General features: G+C 39.9%; 1 long non-coding RNA gene across 1 annotated transcript; it reads right to left on the bottom strand.

The window, feature by feature from the left end:
* Positions 1 to 11,539: 11,539 nt before the first annotated feature.
* On the bottom strand, positions 11,540 to 14,220 carry LOC109366879. The gene is made up of 2 exons (XR_002113549.1): positions 12,896 to 14,220; positions 11,540 to 12,186 (listed from the first exon to the last, which is right to left on the bottom strand). It is a non-coding gene; the product is annotated as an uncharacterized LOC109366879 (long non-coding RNA).
* Between the last annotated feature and the right edge of the window lie 3,078 nt (positions 14,221 to 17,298).

Raw genomic sequence — 17,298 nt, 5'->3', positions numbered from 1 at the left:
CCTGTGTAGGCCAAAGACAGCTTGATGCCATTGTGCTGGTATTGCTGAAGCTTCCTTGGTAAAACCAAAAGAAGGATTTGCAGAAAGTGGCTTATGGCTTTCCTGCGGAAAAGGAAGCGTTCTTATATTGTTGGGAGAAAGAGACGGTGGCCATCACTAAGCTGCCAGAGTAGCCTGATCAGTCTGAAGTGCTGGATAGAAGGCTTTTGTTTTGGATTTTTGGTTCCATATATGAATTGTCATTTTTGCTTCAGCATGCAAGTGGTATGACTGAGCCAACTGATTTTTTTAAGTTTATTCTAAATACAACTGTCTGGTCTGACTGTGATCTGTAACAGAGACAAGTGAAAGAAGAAACAAAAAAAAAAACAACACTGTCATATGCAACCCAAATGTGTGATACAGGACTTGTATTCAACCTTCCTGATGGAAATGAGGAAAATAAGAAACTTTCTACAGTTGATTTATTCAATCTGGTACATACAGTTTATATACATGATGTCTTTCTGCTCTGGGAAATGACTTTTAATGGTGTGTTGCTTATTTTTATCCTTATTGCAATGAAGACAAAGTCTTTTAATTTATTCAAGAAATAAAGAGTTGTCAACAGACATAGTCTTGAGATGAAAATATACTTGCATATTTTATTTAGGACAGTATTACATAAGAAATTACCAGCAATCTGTAGACCTTCTGATACCTTTTGATATCCAGGAAACACTCCAGGAAATACTTGGCTTACAGCCTGCATAATTCAAGAAAACTTTTGAAAATGTTCAGACTAACTGAAACCTTTTTTCAGTCTGTCGTGCTGTTGACCAGAGTTTATTTGCTTTTATGTTAAATATAGCTTTTTTAAAAGAAATAGTTCTTCACATGAAAAGAGAAACATCAGGGACAAATTCAATGACGCAAACAATGCAAAAGTATTTCCTGTGTTATTCCATTGCGTCTGTTAGTTCTTTGCATAATCTTTTCTTCAGAAATCTTATCTAACCAGTCGTATCCAGGCAACATGTTTTGATTCTTTAATCTTGAAAATCCACAGTGTATGAAAATAAAAAATTCCCCAAAATGTGGATTAGTGGTTGGATCTCGTACAAATACAAATGAAGAAGGTGTTCCTCACAGCACTGACCCATACAGGGAAGCCAAGGTTGGAGCAGTTGTCCCACACCCTCAGATGGAATAGCTGAATTACATGGGTGAAAAGTGGGAATGACCACTTGCATGTGATCCTTGTTTTTCCTTACCTGTTGGTGGAGATAGTCCTCACCCAAGTCCTTTTTCTTTTCTCAGGTCTAGTTTTTGTGCTGAAAAACTGGGATTTGCAAGCACCTGCAGTTCCTAAGGCATCAAATTGCCTATCATTGATAATTTTTAAATTTTGCAAGTTGGAACAAGGGAAATTCCAATTCAATATAAGGTAGAAAATCTTCAGAATGTGAGGTCAAGCAGTGGAACAAGTTGCCCGAAGAGTCTGTATAATTGCTATCCCTGGAGGAATTCAAAGCTTGTCTGGACGAGGTCTTGAGCAGGCAGCACCGACTTTGAAGTTGGAGCTACTCTGAGCATGGGGCTCACCAGATGACCTTTGGAGATCCCTTCCAGTCTATCTTGTGCGATTTTGTTCAGTGTTTAATTAAAAATCTTCTGAATACTGTCTTAGTGAGTCCAAGATAAGGAAGATAAATATGGGTTCTTTGGATTCATTTATCATTATTTCTGTAAAAAGCCAAGCATCCTACTATCATTCAGAGAAGATGATTCTGAAGAAATGTGTGTGAAACACGAAGAAGGTGGTGATAGCAGAAATTGGTAGAAGACAAAGTTTTGCTCTTGGAAATGTAATCATAGAATATTGTTGCAAATACTGCACATCTTCGAAAAGAAACTCATTATCTTCCTTACATTTGCAGTTTTTATTCTTTTTTTTTCCAATATAATGGAAGTGTTTTTGTAATTAGTTTCTGTATGTCCAGACCCTTCTTAAGATTTCTGATTTTTGTAGGCAAATCCATGCCTGGCAGCAGCCTGCCTATTGTATGAAGCACAGCCTGTATCAAAAGAATAGTTAAAGTCTTTAATCTTGTAAAGAATTAGTATACAAATGCACACCCGAGGATTCCCATAGAAGCCAGCAAGCAGTGTTTCCCTGTAGACTTGTTTGCTTGGGAAAGTTCAGCTTTCTCCTTTTAACTCTGACTACCACAAAGTCCTTCATATTAGAAACATATTTGGTATTTTGTGACTTGTTGATGATTAACTATTTTTTATCCCTGTACACCAGATTCATGTATTACTTTCGTGTAGTTTGAGGACTTTTAAAATCTAAAATATTTAAAGAAAGAGTGGGTTATATTGAAACGATAGTTTCCTGTAACGTCCTAAAATATTACCTCCTCTCTTCAGCTTGGACAAAATAATGGTTTTCTTTAATAAATCTGAGACTGAGTTTCTTTCCCCTTCAACCTAGAAATGGGCAAAATTCAGTCATCTGCTCACTGATCAGTAATCAAGTGACAAATCAATAAGCGATGACAGATCAAATGACTACAGTAATTTGCTGCATGACTGTGAGTGCTGTAGGAGTCAGAACAAGGTGGGAGAGATACCAGGAGCAAGGCACAGGCCATCCATAACCAACTCCTAACAATCGCCGTGAAAATAAGTGTCTCTCTCTAAAATCGTGCTGCGTCTGCAAGCAACAAGGCTAAACAAACTGGAGATGATGAGGTAAATTGGATTCAACCTTAGCAACCCCACTGCGTCCTCAAAAGTAATACTTTGTCAGCTCTGCTGCTGTCAGCTGGGTTTTCAGATGGTGCACCAGGAAGGGATATACATTTTGATTTAGCCAAGACACGTAGCTCTCTGTTGGAGATTAACTGTGATCTTGTTTCTATTGTAACCAAGAGACTGTCTCAATAAAAGGGCTGTCTGTATGCAGAGGGAATTTGCTTCATTGTTGAACCAACTTTTGACCCCTGAATTTCTCCCCTGCAGTACTGAATAAATATCTTGGAGCTCCTGACCACTGTGTTTACCACACATCCTTGAATGAAACTGTGGCAGAAACGTCAATATCTTCTTTTTATTGCCAGGAAATAAAAACAGGTTTCTGTGCAAACTAAAATATGCTGAGGTCAGCTTAGAGGTAGATATGTTTAGAGGTATAGGGTTGGAAATCTTGGAATTTATTTTGATTCGGTTTATGCATTACCCGCATTCAGGTAAATTTCTTGTATATTATTCCTGTAACATCAGACTTTTTGCTTGTTGGTTACCCATTTGTACTCTGACATTTGAAGAATCAAGTTCTGTGCTCTCCTTTTCTAAATACACATTTTAGCATTTAAAATAGAAGAGCCTTAGAGTAACTATTGGTTGACAATGAAGATGAATGTGCTTTGCTCACAGAAAACAAATTCTGAAAGACCTTAACTCGTAGCTTTCTTTTAACTTGAGCCTTGTGATTGTGCATGTGGGACTGGAAAATGTTTCAGCAATGCAAGCCTGGGCAATTAATATGATGAAAGTCTTGGGTATAGGTGCCATTTGTCTAATGTAGCTGTTCAGAATGTGCCTCCCATGTGGACACTTCAGTTTCTCAGAGGAAAAGTGAGTTGACTTTGCTTTGTGGGCACAAGTCATTATGCTTGAGTACCAATTTAAAGTAAATTCTGAAATAATTTTGTTCTAGGTTAGTGCTTGAAGTAATGAAAATTAATTATAATAGCCGAAGTGTTTTTGAATAGGAAATACAGCCATTTAGTTTCTCCTGACTGGATAAAGCTAATTATTGTCATTTTACCATTAAAAAATGGAACAAAGTCATAGCTGATTTAGTGGTTGAGGAAGGCTTCTTCACAGTTTGGGTTTTAGTTATATAAGTAACATCTCTTTATTCTATCGAACAGAAGAATTTGTCAGTTAAAACACAGACTGTACTATCTAACTACTGTGTTTTTAAAAATAATTTTTTTTGAGATTCTGAATTTAATTTTTCCCTGAGTAGAATCCTCACTGTTTAGTACAAATGCATATTTTTTTTGGTTTCAACTGTAAGCTTTTCGCAATAAATATTGGCAGCAAATAACGAGATAAGTTTACTTGGCTAATTTTACAGAACTATTTTTTGACCTCTGTATTTTTGACAGCTTGGTTGTTGGTTTTAGCTCTTGGTAATTTTGCTAGGAAGCAGCACTGAGCGAAGCCATGCGGCGAAGATAAACTTACATAGTCCAGCATCCTCCCCCAGTGAGTTGTTGTGTTCTGCTTGTCCAGCTCTCAGGTAAACAGTACATTGTTCGTACCTCCCTTAGGATCTTTGATCTTTGGGAAGACAAAAAGCAGAACATTTGAAAACACTCAGGTTTCCATGAGAGGTTTCCAAGGAAAGGAGGTCCTTGCTATAGACCATGTGTGTGACATAGTGGTTCCTGGACCATCTAGATGTCTGCTGATTGGTGTACATTTGCTTGGTGGTAGGGGTATAGAGCATTGTGAAATTCTGTATGAGAAAAGACAATGCATAGTTCATTCTTTCATACTTATAATCTCTTAGATTTATCTCTCCATTCAGCTTTCCCTCTCACAGAGAGTTACATTAAAAGACTATTCAATTTCACACCTGCTGAGAAAAGTAAAAATAAATAATTTTTGTTTTGTTTTGTTTTTGCATCTATCTCTTTTGTCTGTGTACGATACTATCAAAATAAACCTGCTTAAATGAATGTCTGAGTGTTTCTGTCCTATCTCTGTCAGTACAAGCTCCATGTTGGAAACAAGGTAATCCATACATTGGTTTTGAAATAGGTTTAGGGGAAAAGGAGGAATGGAAGGGTTCAAGTTTCTTGTTTTAAGATTCACTAATTGGGATTTGCAAAACATAATGGACTGCCTTGCAGTCTCTGATTATGGTTTGCACTCAAAAGAATAATGTATATGCATGTTGTGATTTGGGTATAGTAATATAGTAATCAAGCAAACAAAAAACCACCTATTTAATTTACTCTTATTTTCCTGCCTCCCAAGTCTGTGCAGCACCACTCAGCTTTTACAAATTGTAATTGGCTAGTATGACCTTGGATTTAAAATACTGGATTTGATGCAGAATCAAATGCAGGTTTGACTAGTGGAGTCACTTTGTCTTCTGGGTGCAGTTAATCCCTCTGAACTCTAGTTAAATGCTTGACAACTAGCTGAGACGAAGTACTGACTCTTTTCTGTTGATAACAGAGAAAAAGAGAAAAATTGGCAGTTCCAAAAGTTGATTTCTTCCCACTTTAAAATAGCTACTGGATGAATTGTCCTCCAGAGAGATCCATTTATCCCTATGAACTATAAAAGTTGCCAATTTCTAAGCCTGTCATTTAAACTGAACAGATCTCTGCCTTTATGCCACTTTGTTGGCTGTTCTATTCATTTTAGATTTTAAGCTGCATTAGTTAGATCACGTTAAGGGCCTCCTTCTCCCCTCACCCTCCTCCTCGATTTCTCATTTTTAGCCATTTGATTTGGCCAACATGGTCTCTGAAGGAATGGCAGCAGCATGTGTCTACCAAAAGTGAACTGTGCCAAAGCAAGAGAGACAATTAAATCATCTCCTCAAATCTTGGGAATTCAGCCAGTGCCTGATTTCTGTTCTGCAAGAAGAATTTCTTATTGTTTGGTCTTAAAAAAAACTTGTGCCGTCATGCTTGCTTAAGCACGGGGATTGATTATGGTAGTGACTCAAGTCCTACAGTGTGATAGTCCAGCTGCTGCAGTGATGTTGGACACCCTGCTATTGCTCTGCCTCTGAACAGGAGGGCTTTTACTGCTCTTCAGGTCTCAATTATCTACTCAGCTTCCATCAAGAGCTCCATCTGGCCCAGTATGGAGCATTGCTAAGTATGGATGTCTCCTTATTCCTGGGTATTTTTGGCTAGGACTTGATACAGGCTGAAAGCAACCCCATGCCTTACACAAGGCAGTCTCTTTCCATTGTGAAGGAGCAAGTTCCTCCTTAGACAAGCTGTTATTTTGGGGGTTGGGCACTCCCTGTCAATTCTTTGAGAAATCCAATGTTCTGGTTTTCTGCTCTTCTTGTAATTGGGCTTTCTGGTTATTTGTAAGAAAAACAAAGTCTGACAGGCTCAGAATTAATGGAGACTGGTTTCCAGAGAATCTTATTTTGTGGTTGATTGACTTTTTAATCTAATTAATCAAGCAGAAATATTGTAAGACTGCAGTGGGAACTTATGCCTTGTAAAGATCAGAGTCCAGAGGCTAGACAACATTCATAGTGTCCTAATGCAGAAGAAGTTTTGCTGCGCTTTTACAACTCCTTATCAAAAACCTTGCACAGAAGAAGTATTTTGTTGTTTCCCTTCTGTAGGTTTTCTGATGTCTAAGGAGGACTTTCCTTAGGTTGTATCCTTTAGCAGGTCTTTCCACCGTGTTGTTTAAGTATTTATTTGCCAGTCTTTCAACACTGATAAAAATTGATCAGTAATCTCGGTTATTAGAAGAGGGTTGATATAGTGTGTTTGCACAAGCCCTTCAACCACACAATACTACCTGAAATATTGAAATTTCTCACTGTAGACCTCCCTTGCTATGCAGCGACAGCTTTTTCTTGCTGCTTTTTCTTGCTGTTTTTCACAAGGAGGGGAGTGCCCTGTGGCTGCACTTGAGCTGCCCTCTGCCATATAAGCAGATACGCTAGTTATGGATGAGCCATCCAGAAATGAAGAGAACAGGACCATGGTGAGTTTAGCATCACTCAGCATAGCCTTGTGTGTACAACTACATGACCAATGAGAGACGAGGCTGTTGATGCTCCCAGGACATACTTCGCAAGGATGTGAAGGTTTCCAGCTTCTCTGTTACCACTGCTTTACCATCTCACCTAGTTTCTGCTTGTGACAAGCAGACAAGACTCGTTTTGTTGGGTTTTTTGTTTGTTTTGTTTTGTTTTTGCAAAAGCAGGGGGGGGTTTCTTTAATTTAAGAGATTTATTCAATCATCCCTTTGGCAACTGTTCTCCCAAGAGAGTATATTGTGAAAAATATTACAGCTTCTCCTCCAGCTACTGCCCTGGGCTTGGAAATCTTCGTCAGCAGCACCTTGTGTTTCTGTCAGACTTTTTTAACTTTGCCTATTACATTGATGCCTCTTTTGCAGAAAACCTCTGCATTTTGGGGTTGTACAACTAAAACTTTTCAGCATGCCGAGTACTCAAGTACTCATGACTCAATTTCAGTAGCAATTTCAGACCAAGACCTGAGTTGCCTGATGATTCAGTGTTTCAGTAGCTTCAGTCTTTGTAAGATTTGTCTTAAAAGGGATACAGTATTCCTTTTATTTTGTCTGTCACAAATGACATACCAAACTGTCACATCTGTAATTTTTAAAAATCAGGTGGAAAATATACAATGGAGCAGACACTAAAGCTTGTTCACACATGGTGTATGTGTTTGTTCATACTACCTGCGTGGAGTGGTTTTGTTTTCCAAACTGCAGTTCCCATCATCCCATATAATTTACCCTGATGTAGTCAGGGAAGTAGGAGCTCTGTCCAGGGAGGCAAGGAACAAAAGACATTGATGTTGAATGTAAAGCAAGACTTGCAGTATGTTGTGGCTTGGCTTTGTGCTGTTTGCCATGACTTCCTCCTTTACTGTAGATCATACTTTAATTGATCATATGGATTTGTACATCTTTATTTTTGGTAAAGAGAAAGTTCTATTTTAAACCTGTTTGAGTTGCTATTTAAAAATCACATAACAGTATTGTTCGATGTGTATGTTTTTTGTGGAAAGTACAAATGCAATTTAGGAATGAATCCCCAAGCATTCAAAAAATATAAATCTCTGCCTGGTCTGTGAGAACAGAGCATTTCAACTCTGTTGAAACTACTCTCAGTATTGGGTTAAGCTTCATTGACAAAGTTCTGTGAATACTACATACATACTTATTTGAGCTGTGTATAGCATTACAACGCACGTGCAGAGTGAGAAGAATTGAAGTACATCCCTTAGCAGTGTGGCAGTTTCGTGCTTCACTTTGTGTAGCTACTAGAGAGGAACAAAGTATGTAGTATGATGGTCTGTGGGAAGGCAAAGACTCCAGGTATTTCCTAAAACCTAGAAATTCCTAAATTTCCACAGCAATAAAACACTGCAGGTATCAGTATATCTTTGTATAGAGTATGCTTCATTCCTAATCTCATAAAAAGACAGTAACTTTTTCAGATGGAGATAAAGGTCCCGCTTTTCAAGACAGAAATTGAAATCGTCTGCACCATCCCATGATGTGCCATGGTTCTATGGCTTTCTTAATTTAATGTTTGCGGTGTGCATTGAAGCACACAGTGTAGCACAGGGGTTGTGTTTCTGTACTTTCTCATCTTCAAAAAAAACTTCAGTTTGAAATAGCTTATTCGTAAAAGGGAGTGCATTTACAATAAAGTGTTATTTCTGTATAGACTTTCCAGTTTTTTTCGATCTGCTTATTCTCAAGGTAAAAGCAGAAGAACATGTTTAATAGGCTTGAGGCTTCAGGTTTATAAACTGCCTTTATAGTCTTTTAAATATTATGGGTATATTGATTTATTTGTTTTGATGATACATAGAAATGCACGTGCAGGAATATGCTGGCAGAATTTTCTGGTGGAATTTTTCTCTAGCATACTGAGCAGAAGCCATCTAAACCTTTCCTGCTGCAAAATATTTGGAGCCTCTGTGTTCCCATTGGTCTTCTCTAAGAGAAATAGGTTTTGTCATTAATACTGTAAAGAATTCCGTTGCTTGTTTTTTCCTCTTTGGGTCACATGTGAGAGCATACGCATCTCACCGAAGCCTCTTCTTCCTATCATTCACCTCCCCCATTTCTTCCTCCAAATTTACTTTCATAAGACTTAAACTGGATTTTGTTGTTTGAGCAGATTGTTTGTCTATGGTGAAACTTGGACCAATTTAACTGGAACAAGCTTTCTTCTCAAGTGTTACATCTATCACAGGAAGAATAGTTAATCTAAAATTTGCAGTCTAAATTTTGTGATGGGCCTTCTGACAGTTAACTTTGGGATGTAGGAATTGAAACTTAATTTCCTGCTATTCAAGTTTCTGGTTGTTCTCATATATTTATCTCAGCTACCTGGGATACAAGTAGTATCCCATAGAAACACTCAGGGAGGGGCATGAAGGATATGTTCTGGAGATAACTTAATAGTGATAGTATTTATATTACCCAGGCTAGAGGCTGGATTATGTATTTGCATTGCCTGGCAATAGGATGGCCATATTACCATTATGCTGGAGGAAAAACAAGGTTTTAGGAGAGTGTTCAAAGGCTCTGCTGAGCTTGTTGTCCAACACACTCTGAATCAGAAGTCCTGATCTCTGTTTCCACGGAGGTGGAATACATTGTCCAAGGCTGGAGGTGTGTTTTCCTTCCTCCTGCCTCTCCAGCTTTCTGCGTGAGGTTGCTTGGACTGCTGCAGTGCTCTCATGGATCAGGCCTGGGTTTAGTGCAACGCAGAAAGGACAGATTTTTTTCATCCCAGCAAACACAAGGTTTATATTCCTGTACTGCAAAAGCAAGCCAGAGAAGACAGAACCGTGTGTGAAGAGATCAGAATTGAAAGACAAGATGTGACAAGTGCATGTAGCTGTTGATCGGAATAAAATAGGCATGAAAGGTGAGAATAATAGTGAAAGAAAATGAGCAAGCAATTACATAGACTTAGTCCTGCGGAATTACTCAGCCTTGACCTACCTAATTGGTTGATCATAGGAAACAAATCAGACAGTAAAATGGAGCTAATCTCTGTGCTTCCCCTCCTCAGTTATTATCAGCTGCAAAAGCTGTGTAAGCTTTGTGGCAGAGGCAGAGCAGAGGAACAAAGGGGTGTCCTTAAAAAGGTATACAGTCAAGGGGTCACAGGCATGGAACAAGCATTTGAATCAAGTGTTTGAGGCTGCTGAGGGACTGTAGAGTAGTGAATGATACACTGCAGGAGATTTAATAGGAAAAAAAATCAATGTTTCTGATCTGATATTTCTATATCTATTAAATGACTGCAATAGGCAGCACTAATGAATGGGTTGTTTCTAGGTGAATAGTCCAGGCACTTCCCTATCCGTGGCCAGTGTGGTCAATAGGAAGGCGTGAGGGCATCTGGGACATGGAGTGTGCAGGTACAAATGCCATGTGCTCACATGTTAGGAACAAGTATTAAATTCAAAGAAAAACAATGGTGCATCTAAATGTGATCTCCCACTTCAAAGGAGTGTGTTTTTAATCTCAGTACATGGCTCAGTTGATGGCTCAGTTCATTCACAGCAAGGGCAGCCAGACCAAACTCTGATATTTCTTTTGCACTGGAAAGAGCAAAACATCTTTGCCCGCATGTTGGCTTGTCACCTGCTGTAAAACTGCCTCCTGCAGAGGCAACGGTGAGCACAGCAATGAGCCAGGCAGAGGAGAAGCAATTGAGATGAGGAAGGAAGATAAGAATAAAGGATTGTTTTTATTATTTTGATCATCTGCTTTGCAGAACAATGAAAGTCTAGTCTTCTAGATTTTGTTTGTGTAAGCATCAACATTTGGGAGTTCGCATGACCTGCAGGCAAAATGGTGCTCCAGTGACCAGCAAAAGGATGGGAAGAATGGCAGAGAAGTGCTGCTTTGTCCTCATCTTCTTGGGCCTGCCTCCTTGGCCTTTCTCTCAGGAGAAATGGAGGCCCTGGTGCTGCAAGTGTATTTTAGGAGATAGAGGAAATAATTTCTAGTCAGAAGTGTGGGAGAGGCCAAGGCAGCAGTAGCTCAGCCTATGTTCCCCTCAGCCATGTCATTCAGGAGGAGCTCGTCTACCAAGAAAACCCAGGTCACACATTTCTAGGTAAACGTAACTGCTTGTTTTTGAGTGTGAAGGGTAGTCATACAATTCTCGTGTGTATTTTTTAAGAATGTTAACTTATGTTCACAAGAAGGAAATAGTGAGGCTGTTAGAGCTGCCGCAGAGATATCAGGGGGTGCATGGTGTGGAGAAGAGCCATGGTGGCCCTGTGGGTTTGTCTTTCTGGAAGGTGAAATCTTCTTTAAGTACATGAGTTTTTTTTGTTGTTGTTTTTCCTACTCCTGAAGAATCTATTGAGCTTTCCACCTTCTGAGCACAGCAGGTGCCTGTTTGATTACTGCAATACAATGCAAAAAGGAGAAAGCATTTGTGGGGGTGGTCTTGGCAAACATTATTTAAAGCATTAGAAGAGTGCGGCAGAATGACTCCCTGACCATCACTGATGAAAGTGCCACTCGTTGAGCTCGTCAGCATTCCAGCTTAGCACTTTTATTACCATTTAATTACTGCCATACTGTATTGAATACTACTGTATTGAATATAGCTAGCATCTAATGCTCTGGAAGTGTACTGTAAAGAAAGTGGAGAATATCAAACAGGTAGCCAGACTGTAATGAGTTTTCTCATCCTGTTAGGTAATGTCTCTGTAACAGCTCCAATAACTGTTCTGTTCTTTTTTTCTTCTTCTTCTTTTTTTTTTTTTTTTTTTTTTTCAGGATAACTCGTCCTTCATTTGATAATGCTTTCTTTTTCCATTAAACCCACAATCCTTTTCTCTAAATGTAATATTACCATGTACTGTTAAATATGTTTTGTTTTCTACTTTCTGCTGGTTCTCCATGCATGCTAGAATTGTCATAGCAGGCCGTGCTTCAGTTTGGCAGGGACACCTTGTTGTCATTTCATCAGAGCCTTCTCTTTGGAGGATGGCTGAGTGGTGCAGACCTGCTGCTGCAACTTGATCTTACCATGGTGGGTGTCACATAGCTGTGATCTGAAAATACTGACATGTAGGGAATGCTCTGAATGCCGTAAAGAGATTTTGTTGGGGAGGCAGTCTTTCTATGTAATGGTAGATTGTTAGAATTTCTGGCATGAGCATGTTGGCGTCATTAACCATAGCTCAACATGTGCTTCACAGGATGCTTTTGTCTTTGCTGCTGTACTTTCTCCTGGGGACAAAGAATAGCTGTGCAAGCAGAAAAATTCAGTCTGGGAGCCTCCTGCAGTATCAGTCTCAACGCAATGTTCTGGTGGGAGAGTTGTAGGAGCCCTTCTGCATGGTGCAGAGGAGAGCAGATGAGGAAAGCCTGTCCCAGTGGCAATGGTTATATCTTCTAGAGGAGAAAACACATGAGGAACAGTAGAAGTCATGTAGTTTGTTCAGCCAAGAGCAAGGTGAGGAGCTGAGGTGAGGCCTCATGGCTGCTGCAGCTCCTCACAGGGAGTGGAGGGCAGCGCTGAGCTCTGCTGTCTGGTGACCAATGATAGAACCCAAGAGAATGGCATGAAGCTGAGACGGGATGATCAGGTTGATTATCAGGAGGTTTTTCACCCCAGTGATCATGACACTGAGGTTGCCAAAGTTTTAGAAGCACCTGCACAAAACTCTTAGACTTTTGATCTGATTTTTGGGGCTTATGTGTGCAGTCAGTATTCTCTTCTGGTAACTTCTGTTAATTAGTGGGCCATTATGTACTCATCAGGGAATCATTTTCTGATCCTTTCTATGCTAGAAGAGGTAGAATTATCCCTAGCATACCTCCACCGTCAGCAAGCTTAAAATTCTCTCCTATCTCTTAATTTTCTTTTCTGAAATGTAGGAATCAGCCAGGCAGATTGGCCTTGGGATTCCTAAAAAGTTTTACTTTATATTTTGCTACCAACTTCACCTCAGTGTCTTGCAGTCCCAGCAAGGGACGCCGCTGCAGAAGTGGTTTTTAAAATGCTGGAGATGAACATGGTATAAATGAGTTGTTTATCAGTTTCTGACATTTGCTGAAATCTAGAGTTTCAAAGTTGTCCTTTAAACACCGGAGCACAAACCTGCTATGGCAATAAGCCCAAAGGTCAGTTTACTTATGTGAGTGATCTCTGGAGAGATACATTTGTAATATTCTGCTGGCCTTTGGTGTGCAAGATGAGAAAAGAGTCACCCCAGTGCTGGGGACACAGGCTGGCATCTGTGATGCTGCACCTAGCTCTGGTTCTATATGACTGAGGTCACAGTTCTTTCAACTGGTTCCAACTGGAGTATCTCTTGGTAATCTGGTGTTGAGCACTACTTCCAGCAGTTTCTTGTCAGTGTTGATTCTTCTCACAGTTCTCATTCTTTAACTACTCAACTTTTATCATTAGTCCTGATCTAATTCCCCTTGAAGTTCCCACAGACTTTGGCAGAAGTTTTAGATGATCCCAGTATCAGAAGCTCCTTGAGGCAGAAATTCTGTTGTTGTTTTATATATCTATATTGCTGCACCCATCTATACTGCAGTAAAAAATAGTGATTAAAGAACTGATATCATCCGATTGTGCTGTCTATAAGAAGAAGGAGGGACCTGCCCTTAAACTAAATAAACAAGCCTCAAGCAGCTAGTTTTCCCTGTGTGCATTCCCAAGCCTTTGTAATGGCATAGCAGATCTGGTTGTGAAAGCAATGAATTCACCTTGCCTTTTGAAAGCTACTCCCACACTGGAGCATAAAGAAACCAGTTATGCTAATGGTGAACACGCACATACGTCATCTGTTGCTTTCTTTCTGTCTTTGCCCTGCAAGCATATATACTTCTGCAGCTGAATTATTCTCAAGACTTACAAAACAGACAAGCAGAAAGTATATGGGAGCCGGCTTCATAAGTTCAGCACAACTTCACTTGATCTGCACAGATACAGGGATTCCTCCATGCATCAGGTGTGCCTCAGGTCCTGTTCTGTCCATACAGACTCTGCTGTGCAGCCCCATCTGGCTTAGTGCTCCACTTCCACTTGCCTGAGCTGTCTTTGCTTCAGGCAAAGTGCTGTATGCATCAGCACAACTCTGAAGCAAAGACTGCAATGCAAAAACTTCTTAGCACTGAGCTGGGGCTGAAAGTTTGTGTCTTGATGGAATCCTTACATGCAAAATGTGTGATAGCAACACAGGGGAAATTCTTCTGCTATTAATTACAAATGCATCCCAGCAAGTGTATTACCCTACTCATATATATTTTTTTTCCCCATGTTTTTACAGTGTTCTTTACAAACAGCACCTGCTACAGCTGTCTGTGTTAGAAGGAAATACAATGTAACTGTAACAACACAGATACAAGCGTGATTTGTATCATAGGCTTTTCTGCCTGCTTATTTCCTTGTCATGTGTTTATTGTCTCTTAACTCGTACTTGATTTCTTAGCTCCTTGGGAGGGGACCATCTTTTTGTTCTGTGTTTGCACAGCATCTGAGGCTGTCATGCCCTGGTTCTTCACTAATCCTGATAAGTGCTCCAGCAGTACAAATGGCAAGTAAATTTGAGATGCAAACAAATCAACATTCTTCTCACTCATTAAACAATTTTTTTTCTCTGTGATGATTTGAAATGGAATTGCATTTCATTACAGCTCAGCTGGGAATTGCCAGTTTCTCTTCCAACCTCTGTTACCAGCCTCCTGGTACAGCCTCCTTACACAGTTGACAGAAGTACTTGGCAGGCAGTTTGCAGACTGAAAAACAATAGGTTGTACTATTTTAACCTGGCTTTGTCCTAACCTGGAACAGGCTGAATTGGCATTTGGGGTAGCGAGGAAATGTGATTTGATGTGCCAAGTCAACTGCATTTGCTTTTCGGTGGCTGCTGTGGGCAACTTTTATCCGCTTTGTCTGGCGGAGAGGTGGAGGGGCTGTGCTGGCCCCTGCATCTCAGCAGTACCAGGCAAGTCTCAGTAACTCTCTATAATAGGGCCTGAATGAAGCAAGGGATTATTTTGCCCTTAAATTGAAGATTAATGTTTATTTTTCATTTTCTGGGACAGAAAACATAGCCTGTTTTCTAGAAAGATAGTGTCCACTGAAACAGGATTCTATTTGTATTATTATTGCAGAGACATCTGTGAAGTAGGCCTTCTGTACTACAGTAAAGCGCCATGACCCCTCACAGAGTTATCTTTTAAGCTGCATGCTAAACCCATGGAAGCTTATGGCTCAAAGCTAATGGGGATTTAACTTCTCACTGAAAGGAATTTGGAGCCTAACCCTATTTAGATGCTCTTTGCTCTCATTGATTAAATGCTCAGTCCTCTGCAAGGAACCTAATGGAATCATAACTGTATGAATTTTCCATCTAACAAAGTGAATGCCGGGAGACACCCCATGCATTATTTATAGAGAAGGAATTTGATCTTAAAAGTCAAAGTACTTTTTTGTTCATAGAGAAAAAAAAAGAATTTGAGTAAGATCTTATGTTTTCAGAGTATCCCACAAAACAATTTTGTGGAAATAAATCCAGTTTCTGTGTTGTGATTTCTAGGATTTCTGTTATGGTTTTCACTGCTTTCCTTGTTTACTGTGTTCCCTCACTCATTTCTGAAAACTATTTTAAAGAACAGTTTTAAATGATTCTATTTAAAAATAATAAAGCTGCCAAAGAAAACCCCAGATCTTGCTTTTCACTCTCAAACTGAATTATGTGCTGGAGATTCAAGCGCACTACATACCACCAGGGATCACTGACACTTTCTGAGATGCAGCAATGACAGCTTCTGAGGGATGAGCGTAGGAGAGCTATAGCCTTGGTACAAGACACTGAGCTGTGAGCAGCATGTGGCACCATGTCCTGGGGCAGCACACATGGATTCCAGTCATGGTCTCTTTGGTTGCTGCAGTTCTGAGAATTTTCCTTCTTCAAAATCTTGAGTGCTTTCTGACTTCTGGCTAATGCGTTCATTCTGTACTTCTTGTTGTCATTAGAGCTTTGGTGGTTTATTCCTGGAGAAAACTGTAATCTCTGGCAGGAAAGAGATCTGTTCAAATGGAAGCCTTAGCAGTGAGGTATGAGCACGTGGCCTTGTGTTTCACTGTCCTGCTTTTTTCCTAATCACTGTGTTGCCCTACCTGAATGTACAGCCCTGTCTCCTTTTTTTTCACTTAGGGACAAGGGATGGTGTGATGTAGGATCTCATCTTCCTTCCAGTGCCTCAATAAGCTGTCTGTGGGCTGACAGCTTGGGTTGATTGCTTCTCTAAATGTACCAAACTTTTTTATTTCCATTTTAAAAGAGAAAGAGAGAGAAAGGTAGGGAAGAACATGGGCACTCAGAAATTTGCACTCCAAGTCACTTGGTTAGCGTTCACTTTATATGTATTTATATGCACTTGAATATTCCGGGTATGGCCATTGATATCCCTGGTTGAACTGGTTGATAGTTAAAACATTCCCTAAAAGAGAAACCTGGACAGGCTGGAGAGTTGGGATTCAACAAGGACAAGTGCAGAGTCCTACAGCTAGGTTCATCAGTGCAAGTTAGGAACTGATCTGCTGGAACGGGGCTCTGCAGAAAAGGACCTGGGTGTTCTGGTGGACAGCAAGTTGGCCACGAGCCAACAGTGTGCTCTTATGGCCCAGAAGGCCAATGGTATCCTGGGGTACATTAAAAAGAGTGTGGCCAGCAGGTCGAGGGTCAGTCCTCCCCATCTACTCTGCCCTGGTGAGGCCACATCTAGAGTTCTGTATCGTATCCAGTTCTGGACTTTAGCAGGGGAGCTTGATGATCTCCAGAGGTCCCTTCCAACCCCTACAACTCTCTAATTCTGTGATTTTATTTATGATCTGATGCCTTTGAGTAGATATTCCCAACATTGAAGATACGAATTCTTACATAAATGATTGTCCTGAATTTGTTCATTTTTTGAAACTTTTAGTGTTGTCCTTTGGAGAATGAAAAAGATAATCTTTGAAATTTAGAAAGTGCTTCCAGCCCTGTTCTACACAATAAAACTGGGGGATCTTTGAAGCATTTCAAGTTGTTCCCAAAGAGAAAAGATTGTAGGCAGTATGGCTCCAGTTTTCAATTGCACTGTGATTCCTTTGAGATGATTAAAAATGAAAAGTCACAGGGGGATGGAAATTAAGTTGAATGCTGAGAACTCTGACACAGACTTACTGCGTGACTTTGAGGAAGGCATTTTAACTTGCCTCTGTGAGCATAAGCATCTGTAAAACAGGTATAATCATACACAGCATAATAATTTCCCTCGGTGAATGCCATTTTCCGTCTATCTTGTACTACTTAATGATTTGTGTGACTGCTGGAATAACAGCATTCTCTAAAACTGTAATGCCCTTATGTATTTTTTCACATAATCACTAGTGGTTGAAATATTTGTTCTGACACTTGAGATTACTCATGTAAACAGGAAAAATTACAGCATACTGGTGATGCCAGACACCTTGAATTCCATCTGAGCATGTAGGAGATT

This window comes from Meleagris gallopavo, chromosome 3 (genome assembly GCF_000146605.3).
Source record: "Meleagris gallopavo isolate NT-WF06-2002-E0010 breed Aviagen turkey brand Nicholas breeding stock chromosome 3, Turkey_5.1, whole genome shotgun sequence".
NCBI classification, from domain to species: domain Eukaryota; kingdom Metazoa; phylum Chordata; class Aves; order Galliformes; family Phasianidae; genus Meleagris; species Meleagris gallopavo.
The sequence above is the reverse complement of the archived record's forward strand: the minus strand, read 5'-3'. Positions and strand labels throughout refer to the sequence as shown.